General features: G+C 48.9%; 1 long non-coding RNA gene across 1 annotated transcript in view; it reads right to left on the bottom strand.

Annotated features, from left to right (window-relative positions):
* Nucleotides 1-2646: 2646 nt before the first annotated feature.
* Nucleotides 2647-11045, bottom strand: part of LOC114487588 (uncharacterized) — a 16532-nt gene continuing 8133 nt past the window's right edge. Inside the window, exon 3 of the long non-coding RNA XR_008619175.1 lies at nucleotides 2647-2880. This is a non-coding gene — a long non-coding RNA (uncharacterized lncRNA). The remainder of the gene's footprint in view (nucleotides 2881-11045) is intronic.

Here is an 11045-nt window from a genome sequence, read left to right as displayed (position 1 = left end):
GGTACATATATACAATGGAATATTACTCAACCATAAAAAGGAATGAAATTGGGTCATTTGTAGAGACGTGGATGGATCTAGAGACTGTCATACAGAGTGAAGTGAGTCAGAAAGAGAAAAACAAATATCATATATTAATGCATATCTGTGGAACCTAGAAGAATGGTTCAGATGAACCAGTTTGCAAGGCAGAAATAGAGACACAGATGTAGAGAACAAATGCATGGACACCAAGGGGGAAAGTGGCGGGGGGGTGGTGGGATGAATTGGGAGATTGGGATTGACATATATACACTAATATGTATAAAATGGATAACTAATAAGAACATGCTATATGAAAAATAAATTAAATAAAATTCAAAAATTGAAAAAGAAAAAGAAGCCAGGGACATTAAGAATCTGCCTGCCAATTCAGGGGACATGGGTTCGATTCCTGGTCCGGGAAGATCCCACATGCCACGGAGCAACTAAGCCTGTGTGCCACAACTACTGAAGCCCGCACACCTAGAGCCCACATTCCACAACAAGAGAAGCCATTGCAATGAGAAGCCCGTACACCGCATCGAAGTGTAGCCCCTGCTCGCCTCAACTAGAGAAAGCCTGCTCACAGCAACGAAGACCCAACACAGCCAAAAATTAATTAATTAAAAAAAAAAATGGAAGCCCGGGACATACCGCTGGACAGAGAGGCCAGCTCAGGGGGACCCCTGAGCTTCCACCTCGGACATCCAGCCCAGTTGGGCCTTCAGATGACCACAGCCCCAGGTGCTCTCTGATACAGCTGCACAGAGGCCCCGCTCCCATGGCTGAGGAAGAATGGGCCAACTGAACCCCATCAACCCACACAACCATGAGAGAGAAAAATATTGTTTTAAGCCTCTACATTTGGGGGTAGTTTGTTTAAGCAGCTCTCAGTGGTAGGAATACTCTGAAAGAGTTACCCCAGTCTTATTCACTGGCTACTTTGGGGCAACTGAACCCCCCCACCCCATCCTCCAAGTCCATGATCCCTCATTGATGATTTGGCCCAGTGGTCTCCCTGGTAACTGGCCCTCGTTACGAGGCTGAGTTGTTGGGTGGTGCTGGTCCTCCTAGGATTGGTAGGAAATCTTTACATTAAAATCAACAAATATTTTTAAAGCAGCTAGGAGGTCTGTGGTGCTCTGAGGAGCTCAAAGACACATACAACACTTTTTGTTTGAAGAGCATTAAATAGCTTAGCAAGCATGCTAACTTATCGAACATCATTTTACCCGTGACAACCATGAAAGAGCAAGGCAGGCATCATTCCTTTTGTTCCTGAACAGGAAAGTACACAAGACCACACAAATAGAAGCAGCAGAGCCCGGGCTGAGAGCCAAGTCACCTGGCTACCTGTCCACAGCCCTCCTTTGCGCTGTACCCTGACTGTCCCCAAACCATCCAGATGGCAGTTTGGGGCTCAGTCAGGCCCATTTTCCCAGGTCCAAGGAACAGAAAACTGGGGAAGAGAAAGTGACCACAGGTGCAACATATGTGCTATAATTATGGGCCTTAAATTTACTTTCCTGGGTTCTGCCCTTAGCTGTAATAACTTGGCAGTTACTTACCTTGCTGAGCCTGTCTCTGCCCCTATAAAGGGAGATGCACTTCTGCAGAGAGCTGCTGTGAACCCAGGGGGAGGGCGGGCTTTTGCAACTGTCTCCAAGGACAGAGCACGTGGAAGTGGCCCTCGGGGATTCTGGAAGCTAGGTCACCAAATGCAAGCTCTCGGCCTTGCTCTGCATGAGTAGTGTGACCTCCCCTGGTAGCCATGCTGTGAGGAAGCCCAAATCAGCCCACATGGGGAGAACCGCCCAGCCAAGCCTTTCCCGAATTCCTAACCCAAAGAAACCATGAAAGATAAGAAGATGGCGGCTGTTGCTTGAAGTCACTAAGTTTGGGGGTTATTTGCTGCACAGCGATAGATAACTGGAAGAGACTGGGTTGGTGGGGGGTGGTTAGTGGGTTGAACGGTGTCTCTACCTCCCCTTCTCCCCAGCCAAAAAAAACAAAAGAAACAAGAAAAGATACATTCCCCTGGAACCTCAGAATGTGACCCTATTTGGAATAAGGGTCTTTGCAGATAGAATTAAGATAAAGATCTTGAGGGCGTTCCCTGGTGGTCTACTGGTTAGGATTCAACGCTTTCACTGCCGTGGCCTGGGTTCAGCCGCTGGTTGGGGAACTGAGATCCCACAAACCCCACAGCACAGCCAAGAAAAAAGACAAAGATCTCGAAATGAGATCATCCTGGATTGGGATGGGCCCTACATCCAGCGACAAGTGTCCTTATAAGAGACAGAAAAGAAGACACAGAGACGCAGGTGCTGTGAAGCCAGAGGCAGAGATTGGAAAGAGGCTGCCACCAGCCAAGGGATGCCTGGAGTCACCAGAGCTATAAAAGGCAAGGAAAGAAAGAAAAATAAATTTTTAAAAAGGCAAGGAAGGATCCTCTCCCTAGAGCCTTCAAAGGGAGCATGGGCTTGCTGACACCTTGATTTTGGACTTCTAGCCTCCTGAACTGTGAGAAAGTAAATTTCTGTCATTTTAAGCCACGAAGTTTGTTGTAGTTTGTCATGGCAGCCCTAGGAAACTAACACAGAGGTGAGAGGCAGTTTCCAGACCTGCTGTTATCAGGACAGTAACTATTTTATGACTCCTGAATCAGACGCAGAACTGACAAGCACAAGTGTTCCTCTGCTCCTTGTGGGAACAAGAGGACAGAAGCTGTGTGGTCAGGACCTCTTGGATGATGAATGATGCCTGTTTGTCACAGCCAGACCCAGAGCAGACAAAAGATCAGAGCAGGAGACAGAGAGGAGCTGTTTATCTGTCGTAGTTCCTTACAGAAAAGTTCACCTAAAACGAAAATAAGCAAAAGTATGAATGACTTGTGTGTGTGTGGCAGGGGTCTCAGTCTCTTGACCTTAGAGTTCAGGTTACCTCCCTCTAATCCTCATAATTCAACTTTTTGGCAGAAGGTGGCCAAAAATCCTTCCTCCAAAAGATCTTGTGCGGATTTGGAATGAAATCGTCATGCAGCTGGAGTTGGTGTAACTAAAATACGATGCTTCACAGAAGCACGGACAACTGCAGTGGCAACGGGTTTTGAAAAAGGGGCTGCAAACTTCAGTGCCAACAGGGCCAGGCAGGTAGCATAAATGAGAGAAGGCTGAGTGTGGGAGACAATAGGGAGGGGTGGAGAGCAGGGCAAACGGAGGTGCTCCAGCTGATGCCTCTCGTGTGGGAACGTGGATGCAGAGCCACCACATCTTCCAGTTTCCTAGGAGAAGATGGAAATCTAGATTTCCATATAAAATCTGATTTTTAAGTTCCAGTGATCAATGCAAATTTTAAACATTGGGTGGATAAAATGAAAGGTGTCTGGCAATTTCCTGGTGGTCCAGTGGTTAGGACTCCATGCTTTCACTGCCAAGGGTCCAGGTTCAATTCCCTGCTCAGGGAACTAAGATCCCGCAAGCCCCGCAGCATGGTTTAAATAAATAAATATTAATAATAATAATAATTTAAAAATTGAACCGTGTCTGTAGACTGGATTGGGCCTGAGAGCTGCTGTTTGTGACATCTGCATTTGTGACCATAGATGTCTGTCATAGTCTGGCACCATAGATGCCTTGTAAGTCTCCTCACCCTCCTCACAGTGGTTCAGTCATCCGTTCTGGAAGTTCTGACTCCACCATGGAACAGGGCGTGCTTCTGACATCTCCTCTCCACCACCAGTGCCGTCAGCTCCCCATCCTCTCCCACCTGGACCACCAACCCTGGATCCCAAGAGGCACCCCTTTGGGGGCCAGGTCAGGCCTCGGTGGTCTTGCCCCATCCTCATCACCAGCCTCCAGTCCTCCTCTCTCCCTCCATGGTCCCTTTTCTTTTCTTTTTTGGCTGCACTGCTTGGCATGTGGGATCTTAGTTCCCCGACCAAGGCTCTTAGTTTCCCTGCAGTGGAAGCATGGGGGTCCTAACCACTGGACCACCAGGGAAGTCCCACAGTCCCTTTCATGAGCCACATTGGGTTACTCGTTGCTTTCTGAACCCACCAGGACCCCATGGCCTCCAAGTCTCCTTTCATGCCGTTCTCTCTGCTTAGAATTCCTTTCCCTCCCACCTTTGAATTCCTCTCAGAGTTCCTGGCCCTGCTCAAATCTCACCTCTTTTCTTATTCTCTCCTGGATTCTCGCACCCTCATTCCTGGCATCCATGGAGTCCCCCGTCTTCATTCCCATGGACTAAATGTACATCTGTGACTGATATCACCCTGTATCCCAGCGACTGGTTGATATTGACCTTGCTGATTAGATTACACATGTCTGGAGGCAGAGACTGACTCACTTTCTTTTGTACCCCATGCCCCTGGCACAACCAAGGAAGAATTTGACAGACAAATTTTGTGACCAGAATCTAGAACCCACTGGAACCCATGAGAAAGTTCCAATGTGAGGGCTTGGGAAAATGACTGAGACATCAAGGACTTTTAAAGTGACCTTGGGACTTCCCTGGCGGTCCAGCGGTTAAGACTGCGCTTCCAATGCAGGGGATGCAGTTTCGATCCCTGGTCAGGGAACTAAGATCCCACATGCTGGGCGGCAAGGCCAAAAAAAGTAAATTTTAAAAAATAATAATAAATAAATAAAGCGACCTAAAGAACCGTCTCCCTGTGCTGCCATCACAATGACAATGCCATCGACCAGGCTGGCTATTCTAACCATGGACACCCATTATTGCTATACCACTGTAATCAAAGACGATACCAACTCACATGTACACAGGGTTTTACACTTTACATAGCATGTGCTGTGGGTTGAATTAAGCCCCCCACTCCCCCAAAAAGATATACTGAGGTCCTATCCCCCGGTACCTGTGAACGTAGCCTTATTTAGAAACAGGGTTCTGTAGATGTTATCAAGTTAAGATGAGGTCATACTGGATGAAGGTGGGCCCTCAATCCAGTACGACTGGTGTCCTTATAAAGAGACCATGTGATACAAAGCAGACATTGGAGTGATGCAGCTGCAAGCCAAAAAAACCAAAAAAACCAAAAATGCCAAAGGTTGCCAGCAGCCACCAGATGCTGGAAGAGACAAGGACGGCTTCTTCCCTAGAGCCTTCAGAGGGCACATGGCCTGGCTGACAACTTGATTTTGGACCTCTAGCCTCCAGAACTGTGAGAGGATACATTTCTGTTGTTTGAAGCCGCCCACTTTGTGATACGGCTGCCCTGGCAAACTCATACAGCATGTTTACATCTATTCTTTGATTTGACTCTCCCAGCTGCGTGTTACTATCTGCGATAGTCAGCCTCCATGATGGCCCCAGCGGTCCCACCTCCCGGCATTCACTTCTCTGTGTAGTTCTTTTCCACACTGAATAGGGCTGACCTGTGTCACTATAAGCAGATAGGGTTGGGGGGGGAGGTCCCTGGAGAAAGAGAACCAGGCATGGCTTTCTTGACAGAAGAGAAGCCATTAAAAAAAAATTTGTTTTTAATTAATTTATTTTTATTTTTGGCTGCGTTGGGTCTTTGTTGCTGCGCACAGATTTCTCTAGTTGCAGTGAGCAGGGGCTAACGGCAGAGGGAGGCCCGCGTACCGCAAAAAAAAAAAAAAAAAAAAAATAGTTGTGGCACACGGGCTTAGCCGCTCCGCAGCATGTGGGATCTTCCCGGACCAGGGCTCGAACCCGTGTCTCTTGCATCGGCAGGCGGATTCCTAACCACTGCGCCACCAGGGAAGTCTGAGAAGCCATTTTTGGTCAACGCCATTTCGTGATGTAAGCCTGGCCACAATGCTTGTCCTTGAACAGGTCACAGTAATTAATGGTCTTAAGGGAACAAAAGAACGCAGAGACAAAGGACTGTTATCAGGCAAGAGAATTAACAATAGTGAAGATAATGTGTCGGCTGTAAAGACTGCCCGTTCTGTTTCAATGGTAAAGATTAGCCTGAGGTGCTCAACCACCAAATCAATGGCACCTCAGGGGTGACGACGACCTTTTGTGACTTCAATCCACTAAAGCTTGGACTCTGTCCGCTGCCCAAGCCCTTCATGAAAATGCATGTACCCTCAGCTTAACCCTTCCGTAATTTTGCTGTTCAGAGAGACACTGCTTTGGGAAAGATCCTTGGTGTTCTCTTTACTTGCTGCAGGTAATAAATCCTTTCTTCTCCTGATCTTTGGCTTGGTTGTGTCTTTCGGCTTGAACATCCACCAAGAGGCGAACCCAGTTTTTGGGTAACATAACCAATAAGATCTCCTGCAAATAACGGTGCGTGCCTTCCATGGTTCATTCACTATGTTCGGTTGGTTTCTGCCTTGCCCTCTCTCGGAACACCTGCACTGGGAAAAGCCCACAGCCTGAGGCCACTCAGACAGTCTGTGGAGAGTTCTTGTGATGAGGAACTGAGGCCTCCAGCCAACAACCAGCTCCATGTGAGGGCGCCATCTTGGAAGCAAATCCCCCAGCCCCAGTCCAGTTATTTATTTATTTGGCTGCTTTGGCTCTTAGCACTCGGGATCTTTTGTTGAGGCGCGTGGGCTTCTCTAGCTGTGGCGCGTGGGCTTAGTACCCCAACCAGGGATCAAACCTGGGTTCCCTGCGTCGGAAGGCGGATTCTTAACCACTGGACCGCCAGGGAAGTCTCCCAGCAGACATCTTGGCTGCAGCCTCATGAGACTCTTCCAACCGGACCTCCCAGATAATCCACTCCCTGATTCCTGACTCCCAGAAACTGTGTCATAATAAATGCTTATTGCTTTCGTGCCACTAAATTTCACGGTAATCTGTTATGTAGCACTAGGTAGCAAATATGTGTTTTCCTATCTCAACTGAGGCAGTGTGCATGATAGTTAAAGGGTACAAGTTCTGGAGTCAACTATCACTTACTAGTTATTGACTCTGAACAAGTTACTTTGGCTTCTTTGAGTTTCCTCATTTTATAAGCATGTAGAACAATGTTGGGAGGAACAAAGGAGTTAATACACAACTTAGAACAGTCCCTGGCACATAGTAAACATTAGCTATTGTTATTATATGGGTGAGAAAAGAGCTGCTCAGCGGCTGGGCTGGGTCCTGAACCCAGGTCTCCTGACTTCCCGCCCAGTGCTCATAATTTAATTGAATGCCTGGGGATAGATGCCCCGTGAGGCTATAATTTCTATCATTCTCTCCCCTTGCAGCTGGCCGTTTTAGCTGCAAAGCCCTGTCAACAGCTGGCTGCACACATTGTGCTGGTCGTGGGGAGACAGCCAGTAGGGGTCAGACTGTGGTCCAGCCCCGGGGAGAACTCCTCAGCCTTTGCAGGAGGAGTGTTAAGAAGGCATGCAAAAAAATAAAAAATAAATAAATAAAATAAAAAAAAAAAAAAAGAAGGCATGCAAGGGTTTCCCTGATGGCGCAGTGGTTCAGAATCTGCCTGCTAATGCAGGGGACACGGGTTCGAGCCCTGGTCTGGGAGGATCCCACATGCCACGGAGCGGCTGGGCCCATGAGCCACAACTACTGAGCCTGCGCGTCTGGAGACTGTGCTCCGCAACAGGAGAGGCCGCAATAGTGAGAGGCCCGCACACTGCGATGAAGAGTGGCCCCCGCTTGCCACAACTAGAGAAAGCCCTCGCGCAGAAACGAAGACCCAACACAGCAAAAATAAATAAAATAAATTAATAAACTCCTACACCCAACATAAAAAAAAAAGAAGGCATGCAAGAGGGATCCCTGGCGGTCCAGTGGTTAAGACTCCACGCTTCCAATGCAGGGGGCACGGGTTCAATCCCTGGTTGGGAAACTAAGATCCCATGCGCCGCGTGGCAAAAGAAAATTAATTAGTTAATTTTTAAAAAAGAAAGGCATGCAAGAGCAGGCAGCAGCAGGCTGGGCACCATCTGAGGGGGCTGAACACTGGATCACATTTCGTTGCCAGGGTGGGTCCAAGAACAGGAATGAGCCTCAGTTAGGAATGGCCAGGAGAGTGGGACAGCGGTTTGGAAATGCAACCCGGTATTAGGGCGAAAGTGTTGTCAGGAGTAAATCTCTCTGCATGTTTAAGCAGATCAAAATGACCTTGGACAAGCAGAGGCCAAGGAGCCAAAGGCTCCCCCTAGAAGAAGTACCCACTCCCCTTTTTCCCTCTTAAGTCTCCTGCCCCACATCTGATAATAGGAAACAGTGAATGCCTGTAGTAAATGAGGCAATGGGGAAAAAAATCCGAAATAAGAAAAAGCAGTGGCATTTGAAATTTACCTTTGAATGAGCAGTGTCACCTATGAAAATTGGACGCAAATAGTTTCCAGGAGTGCTTGTAGCTTTCCAAAGACTCCTTGCGGCGTGGCAAGTGTAGCCTTTTGGAAAACATCAAGTGAGGTTACTGGGTGTGGTTTTTCCAAAAGTGTCACTGAAGGGTGGTAGAATATGCCACCCCAAAATATGCCTCTTAGGTACAAGGATTATTTTGAGAAACAGCACACAGAGGAGAAACTCTAGAAGCAGAGCCACAATTACCCTTTGGCAAGAGAAATTTACATTTATAGAGGAAATCTCCATTTGTAGTGGTGTCTCCCTCTCTGTGCCAGGAAAAGAAGGGTGGCTCTAAATCCTGACAATCTTATCAATGGAGAAGGTGTTGACAGAAATCTGCATGACCTTACTCTTGTTTATCACAACGCTTTTCCTTTTTCCTTTTCTGTTTTTTTTTAATCTTTTGGCTATGGCACGTGGCAAGTGGGATCTTAGTTCTCCCATCGGGGACCGAACCCGCGACCCCTGCATTGGCAGCGTGGAGTCTTAACCACTGGACCACCAGGGAACTCCCCACACCTCTCTTTTGTCTTAAGCTGAAGATTGTATCTAAGTCTGAATTCTAAGCCACCTCTTTGAGTTACTCACTTTTCCCCTGGTTATTCCCCCTGTATACATGAGGTAAACATGTTAATAAACGTCTGTTTGTTTTTCTCTTGTTAATGTGTCTTTTGCTACAGAGTTCCCAGCAGAGAACTTAGAAGAGTAGAGGGAACATTACTCTTCCCTGCTCTACGTCACCAAGACCTAAAATGGCCCATAACAGCATCCAAGGCCCTCACTTCATCTGATCTGCATTTTCTCTGGAGCTCTACCATGTCCACGAAGAGGAGCCTGGGTGAGAAGGGGCAAAGACCAGACATCATCAGAAAATAATTCAGGACAACTGCCTCTGACTTCCAGGCAGAGGACACCTACAAGGGGTCAGCTCCTGAAAAATGTTTCTGAGGGCTGGTCTTTGGGGCTGGCTCACACTTTCTTCTTGTGCTCTGGCCACCCGCCCCCCTCCACCTCCGGGATCCTCATCTTCCAACAGACAAGAGTCTGGGGGGGCTTCCCTGGTGGCGCAGTGGTTGAGAGTCCGCCCGCCGATTTAGGGAACACGGGTTCGAGCCCTGGTCTGGGAAGATCCCACGTGCCGCGGAGCAACTGGGCCCGTGAGCCACAACTACTGAGCCTGCGCGTCTGGAGCCTGTGCTCCGCAACGGGAGAGGCCGCGATGGTGAGAGGCCCGCGCACCGCGATGAAGAGTGGGCCCCACTCACTGCAACTGGAGAAAGCCCTCGCACAGAAACGAAGACCCAACACAGCCAAAACTGAATAAATAAATAAATAAATTTAAAATTAAAAAAAGAAAAAGAGTCTGGGGGCTTCAGATTATGGGTCTGCCCAATGCCTCTCACTGCAGCATTGCCCCCCTAAGGACTCCACACTCTAATGCACTCTCGTTACTTCTCTCCCCATGAAACCCCGCTGCCGGGAGCGTGCTCATTTAATCGTGCTGCTCTCCAACCACTCACCCTCCAGTCGGCTGCCGCTCCCCATCCCCAGTTCTGTTCATCACTTTGCGTTCCCGGGAAGCGTCTGCTTGCCTTCAAGATAGATTTGTATTTCGGTGACTCTCAAATTCTATTAGACACAAGCATCGCTTGGAGAACTTGTTAAAATACAGAATCTGGGGCGGATTCAGAAAATCTAGAGTCCTTTCTAAATTTTTATTTTATTTATTTATTTATTTGGCTGCCTTGGGTCTCAGCTGCAGCACACGGGCTCCAGAACGCGCGGGCTCAGTAGCTGCAGCGCGGGTTTAGTTGCCCCGCGGCATGTGGGATCTTAGTTCCCTGACCAGGGATCGAACTTGTGTCCCCTTCATTGGAAGGCAGATCCTTAACCACTGCACCGCCAGGGAAGCCCAAAGCAAGAGACTTTAATGGGAAGGGGCGCCCGGGTAGAGAGCCAGCGGGGTGAGGGAAGCCGGGAGAACTGCTCTGCCACGTGGCTCGCAGTCTCAGGTTTTATGGTGATGGGGTTAGTTTCCGGTTGGCTCTGGCCAATCACTCTGACGCAGAATCCTTCCTGGTGGCTCGCGCATGGCTCAGCCAAGATGGATTCCAGCGAGAAGGATTCTGGGAGGTTGGTAGGACATATGGACTGGCGTCTCCTCTCTCCTTTTGACCTTTCCCGAATTCTTCCACTTGGTGGTAGCTTGTTAGTTCCACGTTCCTTACCAGGACCTCCTGTTATAAGATAACTCATGCAAGTGGTTACTATCTTGCCTGGTCAGGGCAGGTGGCTTCAGCCAGTGGTTCCCGTAACACGCTCAACCTCCAATGGCCCTCATTCCCCAAAAAGCAGGGAACCTGCCCGCCTGGCTGTGACGACACAGAATCCTCCCTGGGCCATCCGTGCCAGTTGTGTTTTGCCTCTATTCCACTTTCCTCTCCTCATAGGTGACTTGAACAATTCTTGGTTTAACCTTGGTTCTCAAGGGCAGCGTGCATCATTAATCATATTTGGCAGTGGGGAGAGAGGGGATTTTTAAAAACAGGCACTTATGGGCTTCCCTGGTGGCGCAGTGGTTGCGCGTCCGCCTGCCGATGCAGGGGAACCGGGTTCGCGCCCCGGTCCGGGAAGATCCCACATGCCGCGGAGCGGCTGGGCCCGTGAGCCATGGCCGCTGAGCCTGCGCGTCCGGAGCCTGTGCTCCGCAACGGGAG

This window comes from Physeter macrocephalus, chromosome 14 (assembly GCF_002837175.3).
Source record: "Physeter macrocephalus isolate SW-GA chromosome 14, ASM283717v5, whole genome shotgun sequence".
In the NCBI taxonomy this organism is placed as follows: Eukaryota; Metazoa; Chordata; class Mammalia; order Artiodactyla; family Physeteridae; genus Physeter; species Physeter macrocephalus.
Note: the sequence above shows the minus strand (reverse complement) of the source record. Positions and strands in the feature narration are given on the sequence as shown.